Raw genomic sequence first — 16,042 nt, 5'->3', positions numbered from 1 at the left:
ATTTTTTTTTGGTAAATCCCCCAAACTCTATTCAATTTACACCCGTGTTTACACTCAAATACTTGTTTAATTAAATTGTTTACACATTGTGTATTGCTGTGCTTTCCCCCCTTTTTGGTTCGCTGCCATCTCAATTGATTTTTCAACTATTTCAATCCTCGATTCTTCGTCATGGCTTTATCAGACCAGCCTGCTATTTTGAAAAACTCGTAGAATTACGAAATTTTGGGTTCCAACACTTTAGACCTTCACGAGCAAAAACTTGAGCTTTTTTAATATAGCGCAATATCCACTAAAAGTGCTCAAGTGCCTTACTAGGGGTCCCTGGTCAACAGGAACATGTAACATGTAGGACGGGACATGCCGCCGGTTAGGCGATATTACAATTTTTCGGACAAAGTCAACGCTGTTAACGGCCATGCACTCATTTTACACCTGAATACGGCGAGAGAATGTGAGTAAAGAGCCTTTTCCTAGGACTCAACTGTGCGCCGAGCGCGAGGCTCGAACCCAGGAACTTCCGATCCGAAGGCGAGTGTCATACCACAAGACCACATAGCCGCACTTTAGAACTTCACGGGTATCTCTAAGTCATTAAAACTTAGTGAAAATTAACGTTGATGACAGACATTTTTTAAGGATTTTGAAGTGTTATAATTTGATGCCTGTGAATGTAAATTATTCATTTTTAAAGTTAGAGTTAGTGACGACAATTTTTATCTCCCAAAAATTTCGATTAAAAAGAATTATTATCAAGTAGACAACTCTTGTCTTTTCTTCGTCTTTGTTTTTTCTTTCCTCAAATTTTCCGGACGTGTTAAAAATTTTCGCCCGAAATATCGTCCTTCAAATCATACCGATCGATGGAAATGACTTTTATCTTGTCCGTTATATTTCCAGATGGCAATGTTGTGATTTGCTGAGCCAAGCGCAAGGCATCTATAGATAGAACGAAGTTGACGTCACCCAGGTCTTTGTTATTGTTTTCTAACCATATTTATGAGGAATTCTCACTAACCTGGTATTAACCAGACTATATATAGTTCGAAGTTGACGTCACTCGGGTCTTTGTTATTGTTATTTGCCATCCGCGTTTATGAGTAATTCTCACTAAACTGTATTAACCAGACTATAAACGTTCATGGTTACACACAGTTTTGTGTGTCGTCCAGGTACTTCCGGATGGCAATGTTGTGAGCTTCTAAGCCAAGCGCATACTATCTATAGATAGAACGAAGTTGACGTCTCAGGTCTTTGTTATTGTTTTTTAATTTTTTTTTTATTATTAGTTTTGGCATGCATGTTTATGAGTAATTCTCACTAAACTGTATTAACCCGACTCTCAACGTTCAGCGTTACAGATCGCTTTGTTTGTTGGTCCGTTACATTTCCGGATGGCAATGTTGTGAATTTCTTAGCCAAGCGCACAGCATCGATAAGGACAACTTAGATGTTAACAAACATCTCTCGGGTCCATGGGTTCTCCCAAGTGAATGAAAATCACAAACCACAACAAGTGAGATGATCGTCCGGTGTGATTAATAGGATTCAATAGTCTGATGTCACGTCCGCCCAGCAACTAGCAGCTTGGTTCTAAACAAAGAAAATCGTTACTTTTTACTCTTCATGCTGGCTAGAACTTTTTCACATATCATGTGATCAGAATGTATGAAAGTCAAAACCTTATCAGATTTTTAATGTTTTTCTCCTCTGGATACACTTTTATGCTCGTCGGAGAAGTATTTAATAAGGGCGTCTGCCATTTTTCCGATAGTTTAGAACCGGTTTCTATGTCGTTATGCGTCATTACGAGGGAAGTGACGTCACGACTGTTGAACCCTATCAGGCAGAAAATGCATTTACTCATTATAAAAGGCCATATTAATAATTATTTCTGTTATTTATGGCTAGCAAATCACCATTTTTGTGAGATCAAGACGTTCAATTGAAATCGCCCTAATTTACCCTGCAGGCAGCTTTCCTGATTTGTTTGTTTACATCGTAATGTCTGGTTTACTTCTTGTATAGCGTACGCCATTTCCTTGAGTGCAAACAGCTTTCATGTAAGTAGGCCTTCAAAGCTAATATAAGCCCATAGAGCTGGTAGTTAATCCCGGTTTCAATAGCGTGAAACAGACAAACTTGCCTTTGAATAGGACGCTCGTCTGTTATATTACATCACAGATCTAACATACCCAGCTAGGGGCAGCGTGGCTCAACGGTACGGTCTTTGCTTCGTACCCGAGAGGTACCAAGTTCGATCTCTCGCCGCTGCGCTCTGTGGCCTTGAGTGAGCAAGTCACCTCGTCCTAGCTCAATTAGCGGCGCTGCACTGCGGCTAACGCCTGGGTTATTCCAGTCTTCCCTTAGAATAGACCCGAGTGTTAAATGTCCCCTATGGGATGAATAAAGGGAATTTTACTTATTTACTTATTCATTGCCGGATGGCCAAGGGGGTTTGAAAAAGAAAGAAAAAAAGAAGCAAAGCTCGACTTCATCCGGTGTCGCCCTCTCACTGAAGCGAGCACTTTACCATCTGAGCTATAGAGACCTACCTACATTTCCTAGCTTTCCCTGCGGGCAGCTTTCTTGAATTGTTTATGTCTGTTATAACTCCCGTACTCTGGAAAAAAAAACATATTAAAAAAATTGGCCAGAATACTCGTCCTTCAATTATCGATCGAGTTAAATGACCCTTATCTTGGCAAAAACTCTCAAACCTGGGACTTTGCGAAGTCCCAGGGTTGAGAGTTTTTGCCAAGATGAGGATTTATTTAAATCGATCGATATTTCAAGGACGAGTTTTCTGGCCAAATTTTTTAATGTTTTTTTTTTCAAGAGTACGTTAGAAATGTGTTGCCGCTTGTTTACCATTCGCTCCATTTGGGTGTGCACACTGCCTTAATAATGAAATGAAAACAATAAAATATATTATGAACATTTATAATACAGAGCATTGTTACGGATTTACCAGAAGCTCAATGTGCTTCAATTATTGCCCCCCCCCCCCCTCCCAATTTATTCCCCTAGTGGGCGATATAGAACCGTACTTACATTTCATACAGTACCAGTGGCTAGGGAAAATATTTTGTTTTCATTCATTCATTTATTCATTCCTTCTTTCATTCATTCATTTATCATCATCATCATCATCATCATCATCATCATCATCATAATCATTGGTTCCTTTACTCACATTCTCTCACCGTACTCAGGTGTAAAATGAGTACTTGGCCGTTAACAGCTTTGTCTCTGTCGGAAGAAAAAAAATTGTATTATAGCCTAACAGGCGTTACGTCTCGTTCTTTATGTTAAGTGTTACATATTGCTGTTGGTCAGTCAGGGACCCTCTGTAAAGCGCTTTGAGCACGTTTAGTGGATATTGCTCTATAATAAAAGACTTGCTCTGAAATGACCTAAAAGCGTTGCAAGCACCGTAACGTACCGTAAATCCCCAATGAAAACAAAACAAAATGACTTTTTTTTTATCACAGCCTGGGATACGTTTCTTTTCCTTTGAAGGCCAGAATGACACACGTAGACTGTTTCCTCTCGACTGATTACAATGGTGGTGGGAAGTCATACTGGCATGCCTTTGATCGTAATCTGGTGATATTCGATAAATGAATTTTGTACCAAAACCAGGACATGATAAAAAAAAAAGGTTCATTTCAGTACGTGAGATTTTTGTGACTAATTCATGTAAATATATCATATATATATATATATATATATATATATATATATATATATATATATATATATATATAGAGAGAGAGAGAGAGAGAGAGAGAGAGAAGAAGAGAGAGAGAGAAAGAGAGAGAGAAAGAGAGAGAGAGAGAGAGAGAGAGAGAGAGAGAGAGAGAGAGAGAGTCACCAATAATGTGTAGACATCAAAATAATTGTAAAAATAGGATTTGATAAAATGCAATTATTATTTTAAAGTGCAGTGAAAAAAACCCCAATAAAATGATAATTATAAATATTTTTTTTTCCACTCTAAAAGTTATGTAATGATTAAATTCTACAATTACCATTAGGCTTCACGTGTATACATCTTTTTGGTACACCATATATATACACACACACACACATATATAAGATTATTCACCCACCATAACAAATTGTGGGTTTATCTATCTCTGTTGCTATGCATGGCGATAATCCACGCCCATTCTCATGCATTGCATGTGTCATAACTTATTCGAATATTTTCCAGGTTTTGCTAAATTATGCCCTTTTGACCTTTTGTTTGTTTGTTTTTTGTTCAGCACACGCGACCTTAGCTCTTAACTCCGGGAGTAGAAAATGAATAATTGTTGCTATAATCGTCATCATTACTTAATCAATATTATTATCATTACGATGATGTTGTGGTTAAATATCACTTATTGATATCATTGTCTCATTTCGTTATCCTTTTTTCCAATTATCAACATCATTATTTACAATATCGCATCATCATTATCATTATGATTATCCTCGTTATTAGTTAAACTATTAATGTCACTACAATTCTTGTTATAACTACGTTAAGAAGTTTAATAATAATATGATCGTGATGAAACGAAATTGCACAACAAGGTCAAGGACACAGCTTCTTGAGTGCAATTTTAACCAATCGGATCATTTCATTTCATCATAATGGCGTAGACGGACTGACGCGTCCTTATTTTCAGGTGTGATAGCCCAATTTATGATGGGCCTATTGTTGTAATGAAAACACTCTCAAACCAACGCAAATTATTGTCCATTTCAATAATATATTATACATATACATATACAAATAGACACTACGGATAATTGTCGACTGACGATATGGAATACATTGAAACAATTGTATCGGCACTCTTTCATACGCACGTTTTCAAATTTTTTGTCTAACAGCAGAGCCTACTCCCTAATTTTGATTTTTTTGGGGATGTCTGTATTTTTTCATGTATTTTTCTTCCTTTGTCTGGCACTGGTTTTCTCACAATTTTTTCACATCTTTGTACGGCTATGGGGTATGTGGTCTTATGGTATGGCACTCGCTTTCGGATGGAAGGTCCTGGGTTTGTGCCTGGCTCGGAGCATAGTTGTCCTCGGAAAAGGCTCTTTCCTAACATTATCTCACCTTATTCGGGTGTAAAATGAGTACCTGTCCATTAAAAGTGTTGTCTCTGTCGGATTTAAAAAATGTAATATCGCCTTAACAGGTGTCATGTCTTGTTCTCCGTGTTACAAGTTGCTGTTGGTCAGAGACCCACTGTAAAGCGCTTTTAGAACGTTTAGTGGACATTGCGCTATATATAAAGCTCAAGTTTAATTCAAAAGGTAGGATAAAATCCAAGGAAATATCATTTGTTTTTCGCACTTTCTTACGATTGTCTTTCTTTCTGTGGTATATTTTTTACACTCTAAGTCTATTATCGTAGAGGAACTTAGACGGTGTAATGACGGCGTGTTTACAGAAAATGTGTCGTAATTTGTGTGTATGTGTGTATATGTTTGTGCATGTGTGAAAAATAAATAAAGAAAGATATATATATACATATATATATATATATATATATATATATATATATATATAGAGAGAGAGAGAGAGAGAGAGAGAGAGAGAGAGAGAGAGTGAGAGGAGAAACAGACAAAGAGAGAACTAAAGAGAGTAAGAGAGAGAGAGAGATAAAGAGAGAGAGGGAGAGATAAAGAGAGAGAGAGAGAGAGAGAGAGAGAGAAAGAGCTAGAAGAGAAAGAGAGAGAGAGAGAAAGAGAGAGAGAAGATAAGAGAGCAATGATAGTAAAATAGAACAACGTATAGGTATAATTATGTGACTTCCCTTTGTTAGAATGTCTATTGGGTTACACCAATCAATAGGCAGACGATTACGCCAAGTCGATTTATGTAAACAGTTGTAGTAAAAGATTTGCGGGTGGTTGGATGGGAGCATCACCCTTGAATCATATACCTATGATGTTCGCATGGGTGTACGATCCGATAGTGATGTCGTTTCTTCTTCTCTTTACTAGCCTATCCTGCTTCTTTGGTTTGTGACTGTATTTTTGACAGGGGATATTTTTTTTCTGTAAATCTTCTGCCTGTTTGTCCTTGGTTATTTATAATTTAGCTTATGATATCTTTAGGTTATGATTTTGATTTACATTTGTACTATTTTTGTTAGATTGCTTGTTTCTTTGTTTCTCATATAACCTCAATTGTGTTGGAAGAGACCCAAAGCAACAAACAACAAAAAATAGTAAAAGATTTCACGTAGACACAAACACAGTGCTCTGACAAATCGCTTGTTCAATGTTTTCGTTGTGAGAAAAGTTTTTGTCGTAATACTCTTCAACAGTCGTAACGTCACTTCCCTCGTAATGGCGCATGGTAACTTAGTAACTGGCTCTAAACTATCGGAACAATGGCGGACGGCCTTATGAAATATTTCTCGGACGAGCATAAAAGCGTATCCAGAGGGAAAAACAACTTTACAAATCTGATCATGTTTTGAATTTTACACATTCTGATCACAAGACATATGAAAAGTTCTGGCCAGCATGAAGAATAAAAAGTACCGATTTTCTTTTTTTTTTTTTTTAGAACGACGATGGCCGCCGTTGCTGGGCGACGTGACATCAGACTATTGAATCACTTTACTGACCCATTAATTTTTCCCTACCTCAATATCATGTGTACGGTTTTTATAAGAGTTTTCAACAATTTTGGGGCACGTTTCTGAACTCTTAGGGTGAAGCATTTCATTAAAATTTCTGTCAAATTTGAAAAAAATTAAATTGAGTTTTTTTATAGTGCAATATCCACTAAACGTTCTCAAAGCGCTTTACAGGGGGCCCTGGCCAGCAGCAACACTTAACATGTAGGACGGGACAGGACGCCTGTTAGGCGATATTACATTTTTTTTTTTTTTGCGGACAGAAACAACGCTGTTGACGCCATGTACTCATTTTACTCCTTAGTGCGGTGAGATAATGTCAGTAAAGAGTCTTTTCCAAGGACTCGACTATGCGCCGAGCGGGGCTCGAACCTAGGACCTTCCGATCCGAAAGCGAGTGTCATACCATTAGACCACATAGTCCAGTCGTTTTAAAACCATATTGGTTTGGGGTGAGGATTCATGGCTTTTAAAAACTAAATTTCTGAAAGTAGTAGCCATTGGGCCCACGGAGCCAGAGATTATTCCCGTTACTATAGTGTGACATTGACTATAGAAATTGCTTACTACCATTTGGATAGGATGCCAGTCTATCGCAAAGTACTTTCCCCAAGATCTGACAGAACCAGCTGTACAGTCACCACTGGGTGAACAGATGAGAGAAAGATATATATATATATATATATATATATATATATATATATATATATATATATATATATATAGTAAGAGAGAGAGATTGAGAGAGAGAGGAGAGAGAGAGAGAGAGAGAGAGGGAGAGAGAGAGAGAGAGAGAGAGAGAGAGAGAGAGAGAGAGAGAGGGGTCAGAAAAAAATTGTTCGGATTTATCCTTTATCGATGTCGGTCGATGCCTTTGCGTGTGAAGCGGGTGCGCTACCAACTGAGCTATATTATGTTTAACTTGCAGTATTAGAGTTGAAATAAATGTCTTTATTAAGGAAGTAAGTCGTAAGTTTGATTTCTTAAAATTCATACAAACTAAATTCCATTATTGCGGCCATTTTGATTTATATTCAAATTTCCTCATCTTGTTCATTCTGCTATAAAACCAGAGTGACGCTCTGGGACATTTTTGGTAAGTTCAAGGCCATTCTAATCGATCGATATAATATATCGATATAACATCGATATATAATGTTATTATGACGTAAAAGATTTCAGCCAATATTTAATAAAAGCATTTTGTCATTGTACAACACACACTATATTCTACGAGGACTCGTAAGTAAGTAGTAAGGAGTGGTGATGGTAAAATAAATGTTTTGTTTGATATAGGGAAAGGTCAGGACCTTTCAAACTTCGACAATCGATTTTACCCCTAACCTGATATTATCGTATCGAGTCGGGGATTCTTGGAGTGTTGCTATTCTAAAACAACAACGTTAACCCTTTAACGGCAAGACGAAATTTCATCCAAATCACAAGATGATTTTGGATTTTTTTCTTTCTTTCAAAAATCGCATTATTCAATCCTTGGAAAAGACTCTTTTTTTTTTTTTACATTCCCTCCTCGTGCTCGGGTGTAAAATGAAGAACCTGGTCGGTAACAGCATTCATCATCCATCGTAGCTTGTGCTCTTGAGCACGTTGCCGGTCAGCTGTCTCCACGAATCACGATCCTCTGCGGTGCGCATGGATAACAGCATTGTCTCCCCCCCCCCCCCCCCCCCCCCCCCCCCCAAATGTCATATTGACTTATAAATGTCATGTTAGATGTTCCTGTTGACTTGGTACGTAGTGTAAAGCGCTTTGAGCACATTGAGCGGATACTATGCTATAAAATGTGTTCGTTTTTTTTTAAGCCCGAGTCCTATCGGTCTAATTACTATGTTATTGGAAACAAGTAAAAAATAATTTATGGTCAGATTAAAATCGAATCCCGCCTTTAACGAGTTTACCCACCGCTTTGTCTTGGCGCCTTTTTACCACTCTGCGTTCTATTTTGGATAAACACGCATTTAAACTTTTGGCCAGAAAACTCGTCCTTCAAATATCGATCGATTAAAAAGACCCCTCGCCTTCGCAAAACGTCTCAAATTTGGGACTCACCAAAGTCTTCCTCGGTGTTCCGGATTTGAGAGTTTTTGACAGGATGATAGTCCTTTCAATCGATCGATATTTGAGGGACCGGGTTTTCTGGCCAAATTTTTAAATACGTGTTTTTGTTCAGACTAGAATTAGATATTAAGATGTACAACTCACGTCGTGTTGCCTCATAGATAGATCATCACCATAGTCACCACCACCATCAACACCACCACCATCACCACCACCACCATCACCACCACCACCATCACCATCATCATCACCACCACCACCATCATCATCATCGTCTATTTTCGCTCCGTCACATCAATTTAATTCCAACTCCCATGAGAGTAGATTTTTCGTGAACTTTTCAATGTCTTTATAAATCTATTTGGATTTTTACCTCACGGCGGCGGAGAGAGAAACTTAGACAGTTTTTGGGGGGTTTGTTTGTTTTTGTTTTGGATTGTGTGCTAATTTTTGGATGATTTTTTTTTTTTTTTTGTGGTTAATTTTTTAAAATGTCGCTCTTGACGTAAAGGGTGTTTGTTTATCGTATTGTGCAATTTACGCAGTCTGAAAAAAATATTTTGATTGTTTTTGTTAAGTGTTTATTCGATATTATAGTCTAATGACAAACGTTATTCAATATTATCGAATTTCGTGGTTTTCGAATCACCTGTATCCATGATATGCTTGTCAAATTACAGATTATTAAATTAAGTCTAAGGCGACGTGTAGTTAAGAGCAGGTCTGATAACCGAAGCCAATTATGGGCTTGATTTAACATTGTTGTAATTGGATTCAATAGTCTGATGTCACGTCGCCCACCAACGGCGAGCAGCGTGGTTCTAAACGAAGAAAATCGGTACTTTTTATTCTTCATGCTGGCTAGAACTTTTCATATGTCATGTGATCAGAATATATAAAAGTGAAAACACGATCATATTTATAATGATTTTCTCCTCTGGATACACTTTTATGCTCGTCGGAGAAATATTTCATAAGGTCGTCCGCCATTGTTCCGGTAGTTTAGAACCAGTTACTAAGTGACTATGCGTCATTACGAGGGAAGTGACGTCATGGCTGTTGAAGCCAATTGACAAAGTTTTTCCATGAGTTTGAAAGTGTTACGATTACAACAATAGACGTTTAAAACTTAAAAGAAAGCGGCTCCCCTGATGGGGTCCTACTTTGACCTCTCATAGTAGACGGTCTCTTACTGTGTATTCTATCCCCTTATATTATCTGTTTTCCGAGTTGCTTTCTGTCTTTGTCTTCGTCTTCGAATTGGATCGCTTGGTTTAACCCTGGCCCTTCCTGGAATCCTTAGCTGAGATGGAAAGAATTAAACGTTTAGTATTACTTTTTGGGATGTGATTTTCATTAACAGTTAATACGTCAAATTATAATTGTGATTGTCTTGGCTAATTAATCTATTTATCTATCCATCTATCTATCTATCTATCTATCTATCTATCTATCTATCTATCTATCTATCTATCTATCTATCTATCTATCTATCTATCTATCTATCTATCTACCTATCTATCTCTCTATCTATCTACCTACCTACCTACCTACTTACTTACCTACCTACCTACTATCTATCTATCTATCTATCTATCTATCTATCTATCTATCTATCTATCTATCTATCTATCTATCTACCTACCTACCTACCTATCTATCTATCTATCTATCTACCTATCTATCTATCTATCTATCTATCTATCTATCTATCTATCTATCTATCTATCTATCTATATATCTATCTATCCCTTTACCTCCCTTCTTCTTTGTATAATTGCACTTATTCAAACAAATACACACACACACACACACACACTCACACAAAGAGAATATGCATCATCATCAACATCATCATCATCATCTTCTTCATCATCGCCGCCACCAATTATAAATTTAATAGTTAAACAGAACAGGAAATCTGGTGTAAAACGCGACAACTACCACATGTCAATACTCAATATCGTGAAATAGACTAGAGATGCTTTAATGATGTGTTTTCTTTGTCAACAATGGGCTGATTTAACATTTTGACTATAATAATATGCTTAACTGAATACCATTTCCTTACTCACGGCAATATCACACACAAGTCGGGCACGATAACAACCGCTCACGTACTAAAAAAAAACAAAAAAAACAAAAAAAACAAAAAAAAAACATTTTAAAAAATAATCCCCAACATATTCTTAAATTTAGAAAATAATTGAGCTTTTATATTGCACAATATCCAATAAACTTGCTCAAAGCGCTTTACTAGGGGTCCCTGATCAAAAGCAACAATGAACATTAATTTAGGACGGGACATGAGGCCTGTTAGGCGTTATTACAATTTTTTCCCCTCGAAAGCTCAGTTACAACGCTGTTAACGGCCGGGTACTTATTTTTCACATGAGTACGATGAGAGAATGCTAGTAGAGAGCTTTTTCCAAGGACACAACTATGCGCTGAGCGAGGCTCGAACCCCGGACCTTCATATCCGAAGGCGAGTGTCATACCACTAGACCACATAGCCGCATTTAAATGTACATCACCGTTGAGACGGTGGGCCGCACAAATTACATTTTGACAACAAGAAAAAAGAGGAGAAAAAGTTAACGTTAGACAAACCATTTTTGATATAATTTAAACGGATAAACAAACCGGTTGCTATGGGTAACATGATTTGTGTACGCTTCACCCTTGGAACACCTACTGATCCTGTAAAGTCACACAGAAATAGTCAATATTATCATTAACTAGTCATCTGCCGCGCTCTGGGAAAAAACAACAAAAAACATGTATTTTCAAATTTGGCCAGAAAACTCGTTCTTCAAATATCGATCGATCTAAATGACCCTCGTCTTGGCTAAAACTCTCAAACCTGAGACTGTAAGGAATATTTCGCGAAGTCCCAGATTTGAGAGTGTTTTGCCAAGATGAGGGTCATTTAAAATCGATCGATATTTGAAGGACGAGTTTTCTGGCCAAGTTTTTAAATAGGCGTCTTTCCAGAGTACGACTGTTAACAGGTTAATAAAACATTGGTCGTTTAGTCTATGTAGTGCATAGTACTATTTTTATGTTCACCGATGCTTTGTGATAAGGAGGGTTCAAATGTGGGAACGGAACGATAATACTGCCGTACTCTTGAAAAAAAAACATATTTAGAATTTTGGCCAGAAACCTCGTCCTTCAAATACCGATCGATTTAAATAACATTCGTCTAGGCGGAAAAACTCCCAAACCTTGGATTTTTTAAAATGAAGACTTCGCGAAGTCCCAGGTTTCAAAGTTTTTGTTTTTTTTTGTTAAGAAGAGGGTCATTTAAATCGATCGATATTTGCAGGGCGAGTTTTCTGGCCAAATTTCTATATATGTGCTTTTCGGGAGCACGACAGAAAAGTTGTTGTTGTTGACAATTCGTCAGACGATGAGTCAATCCCAGGCTCTCACAATGATTGAATTGAGAAATAAAACAATCCTAAAAACAAACATAGAAATAGTAGCTTGCAAGCTATCATGAATCTGAGATCTAAAAGAGGACAAATTTGGGAGCAGGCACTGGTGAAAGATAATAAATATCTGGAAATCTGTGTATGAAACAGTGCCAGACAAAGTAGGAAAGAAAAGTACAAGAAGAAAACCATTCCAATGCTGGGGACCGATTGTCAGACCTCCAAAACTTCATTTCTGAAGCTATGGTTTTTAATATAGGACATCGCTCTATATTTTTTAGTAATGAACTCTTTTATTGATCACGGTATCCTCAGCCCTCTCTTGGCGTTATATATATTATTTATCTGTCTGTGTATTATCTATCTATCTATCTATCTATCTATCTATCTATCTATCTATCTATCTATCTATCTATCTATCTATCTATCTATCCATCTATCGACTTATCCATCCGTTCATTCATCCATCTATCCATCTATCCCTCCCTCCATCTATTCTATCTATCTATCTATCTATCTATCTATCTATCTATCTATCTATCTATCAATCTATCTATCTATCTATCTATCTATCTATCTGTCGTTGTCCATTCTTACAGGTATTCTTTCGTAGTTCTTTTTTTTTTTTTAAGTCAAGAATCAGATATTAAACATGACACATTACACATATTATAACTTATGATTTATTACACACCAAAGGTACATCCCATTTGTAGCCTAAGATGAGGAATGCATACGAGAACGATTCAATACACATTCTGATTCTGATTCATTGAGCGATTATTTAGTCCATAAACATTTCTGCACATCACATAAACATGCGTAATTTATCCAGTCATGAAAAAAAAATCGTATATCAGTTCACGTGCTAGATAAACGCAATGTAAAGCTTGTTTGATGTATCTTTGATTCTTTTTCAACCCTCTTATCGACTCTATGATAATGATGAACAGAGAGATAAAGCAGCGAGGTCCATTGTGCTCTATTCAATAGAGATTATCTTGTGGGCACAGTCGGGGTTTCCCTCAAAACGTTGAAGGAATCCGATCGAGAGTCCGTTTGTTTATTTGTTACTATTAGAAAGAATAGGGGAGAGAAAAAAAGTTGATGTAAAAAATAAAAAAAAAACCCCAAAATAACTGGTTCCTATTTCGTTGGAAGGGTAAAACCACTCTTCTGGAGGACTGGATACATGACTTGTGTCATTCGTCTTGTGGTGTCAGTGTGATGTTATCTTATATTATTTAAGTTATATATAAGTATTATTATAAGTTATAAGTGCGGCTATGTGGTCTAGTGGTATGACACTCGCTTTCGGATCGGAAGGTCCTGGGTTCGAGCCTCGCTCGGCGCATAGTTGAGTCCTTGGAAAAGACTCTTTACTCACATTCTCTCACCGTACTCAGGTGTAAAATGAGTACCTGGCCGTTAACAGCGTTGTCTTTGTCCGAAAAATTGTAATATCGCCGAACAGGCGTCACGTCTCGTCCTACATGTGAAATGTTGCTTTGGACCAGGGACCCCTTGTAAAGCGCATTGAGCACGTTAAGTGGATATTGCGCTATATAAATGCTCAATTTAAAAAAAAAAATTTTATATTTCTAGCCTAAATATAATATGCTGGTCGTCAATGAAGATCATATATCCTCGTTCTTTTACGTCCCGTAATCCTAGGAATCTGCCATATTCTTCCTGCTACTAAAATTGTTACGCCACCGTTTTTATGTAACCTATTCATTATTAGTACTCCCAAGGACTGCTTACAAACACACTCCCCAAGGATTTAGGAACCAAAGGAGTAGAGGGTTTGACGTCACGATTTTCCTTCCCTATTCATAAAGTCTTTATTATGGTAATTAGCCATAACTAACAGTGTCGTTTGATTGGTTCTCTGATTCGTGTTTACATTTTCAGCTGGTATTAATTTCCTTCTTGTGCTTTGAGTGGGTGGCTTATGTTTAACAAGAGACATCTCTGGCGATAATATAGAAGGAATAAAATTGACGTCCCTCGGGTCTTTATTTTTTGTTGTTGTTTTTTTTTTTGCCATCCACGTTTATGAATAATTCTCACTAAACTGTATTAACCAGACTACAAATGTTCATGGTTGCACATAGTTTTGTGTGTTGGTCCGTTATATTTCCGAGTGGCAGTGTTGTGAGCTTCTTAGCCAAGCGCATACTATCTATTGAAGAAACACAATTGACGTCACTCAGCTCTTTGTTTTTGTTTTTAAACAGATATTTTGGTGATTAGTTCTCACTAAAATATATCAATCAGACTCTGTCAGATAGTATGCGCTTCGCTAAGAAGCTCGCAACATTGCCTTCCGGAAATATAACGGACCAACACACAAAACTCGTTGTAACCATGAACTTTTATTGTCTGGATAATACAGTTAAGTGAATGGCAAAAAACAAAACAAAACAATAACAAAGACCCGAGTGACGTCAAATTCATTCTATCTATAAACTCTGAATGGTACAAATAGTTTTGTGTGTTGGTACGTTAAATTCCGGCTGGCGGATGGTTGTGAGTTTGTTTTACTTAAACGCATAGCATCAATAGATCCCAAAATATAGCAACTTCATTGGAATCAAAGATTGTTGGGTGTCATTGTATCGTTTGTGTGAACTAAAAATAAAAAGTCCGCTATAAATCCATTCGATGCCCTTTGATGAGACCCATCAGCGTAAACGCCTGTTTAGAATTCTGCTGAAATTCACGTCTGTGTGTATTTTTAATTTTAACGCGTTTTAACCCTTTCAGCGCCATTGGCCGCTCTGTGTGGCCAGGGCAGAATCTGTTCTACTGGCCAATGGCTGCACAGCGCGTCCGATCTTAAAAGGCAAAACTATTAATGTAATCCTATCCTACTTTTGACTAAAAGTACTATGAATTGAACCAATAGTACAATTTCTTTCATCAGAACACTCAATTGGTCCTTGGGGGTATTTTAATTGAGATAGATTTTGCGCCGAAGTCGATTGTCGCTTTTTTCTAAGCTTGTCATATTCATGCTGCCCCTCGATAGGGAATGAGATGAGCGGAAGAGTAGCGTCCCTTGATTGGACGTCACCCATAGTCTGTGACGTCACCGACGGAAAAGTTATTAGAGAGAGAACGTCATGTTGGTTGTGCGCATGCGTCTCTCGTCCTCGCTTCCGGTGAAAGCGGCTTGAGACACTTCAAAACCAAATTGACGTTCTGTCTGTAAGGCGACGTCCAATCAAGGGACGCTACTCTTCCGCTAATCTCATTCCCTATCAAGTGTCAGCCAATTTTGTGAGGGAAATGCGAATATAACCCCAGCGCTCAAAGAGTTGATGTAACTGTAACCACAGACAGTCAGACATACATCATTTCTGGGCCATTATGTCATGTGTTTACTACAAGTCTAATCTTGCCTAACAGGATTTGGAAAAAAATGAAGGAGGGGTTGGGGGGAGGGGGGGGGGGTGGAATTTCGTCTTGTCACATTTTAACAAAGACATGATGATGATGTTGATGATGATGACAATGACGACGACGACGAAGATAATGATGATAATGATGATACTGACGCTGATAGGAGTGATAATAGCGCTAATATCGAACATGGAATCCGTGGTGGTTAGTGATGTTCCATCTTTAGAATCTACAACTATTGGATAATTGTTTCCACGACCTTTTCGCGTTACAAACAAAGACAACCAGCCAATAATATATGAATTTCTATCACATGTATCTATTTGTGTTGTGTTGTTTTATGTGGAATTAAACCCTAGCATCTGCTTTGTTTTTACTTGAATACATTTTAATTCACGGGAATTATTTATCAGATTTTTATCTTATTATGATTCTGATTTCTGCGTTTAGAATCTTGTCGTTTTT

The 16,042-nt window shown here is 37.5% G+C and overlaps 1 protein-coding gene across 4 annotated transcripts in view; it reads left to right on the top strand.

Moving 5' to 3' along the window:
* LOC144963281 (uncharacterized) overlaps nucleotides 1–16,042 on the top strand; it is a 132,606-nt gene that overhangs the window by 101,091 nt on the left and 15,473 nt on the right. The window contains exon 1 of one of the 4 annotated variants that reach the window (XM_078897163.1): nucleotides 13,174–13,387. The exons of the other annotated variants lie outside the window; for them this stretch is intronic. The gene's annotated coding sequence lies outside the window, so the exon portion shown is untranslated. Of the gene's footprint in view, nucleotides 1–13,173; nucleotides 13,388–16,042 lie in introns of those variants that run through there. 4 annotated transcript variants of the gene reach the window in all.

This window comes from Berghia stephanieae, chromosome 1, assembly GCF_034508935.2.
Source record: "Berghia stephanieae isolate SIO BIC M18660-M18661 chromosome 1, UCSD_Bste_1.3, whole genome shotgun sequence".
NCBI classification, from domain to species: domain Eukaryota; kingdom Metazoa; phylum Mollusca; class Gastropoda; order Nudibranchia; family Aeolidiidae; genus Berghia; species Berghia stephanieae.
This window is presented reverse-complemented; position numbering and strand designations above follow the sequence as displayed.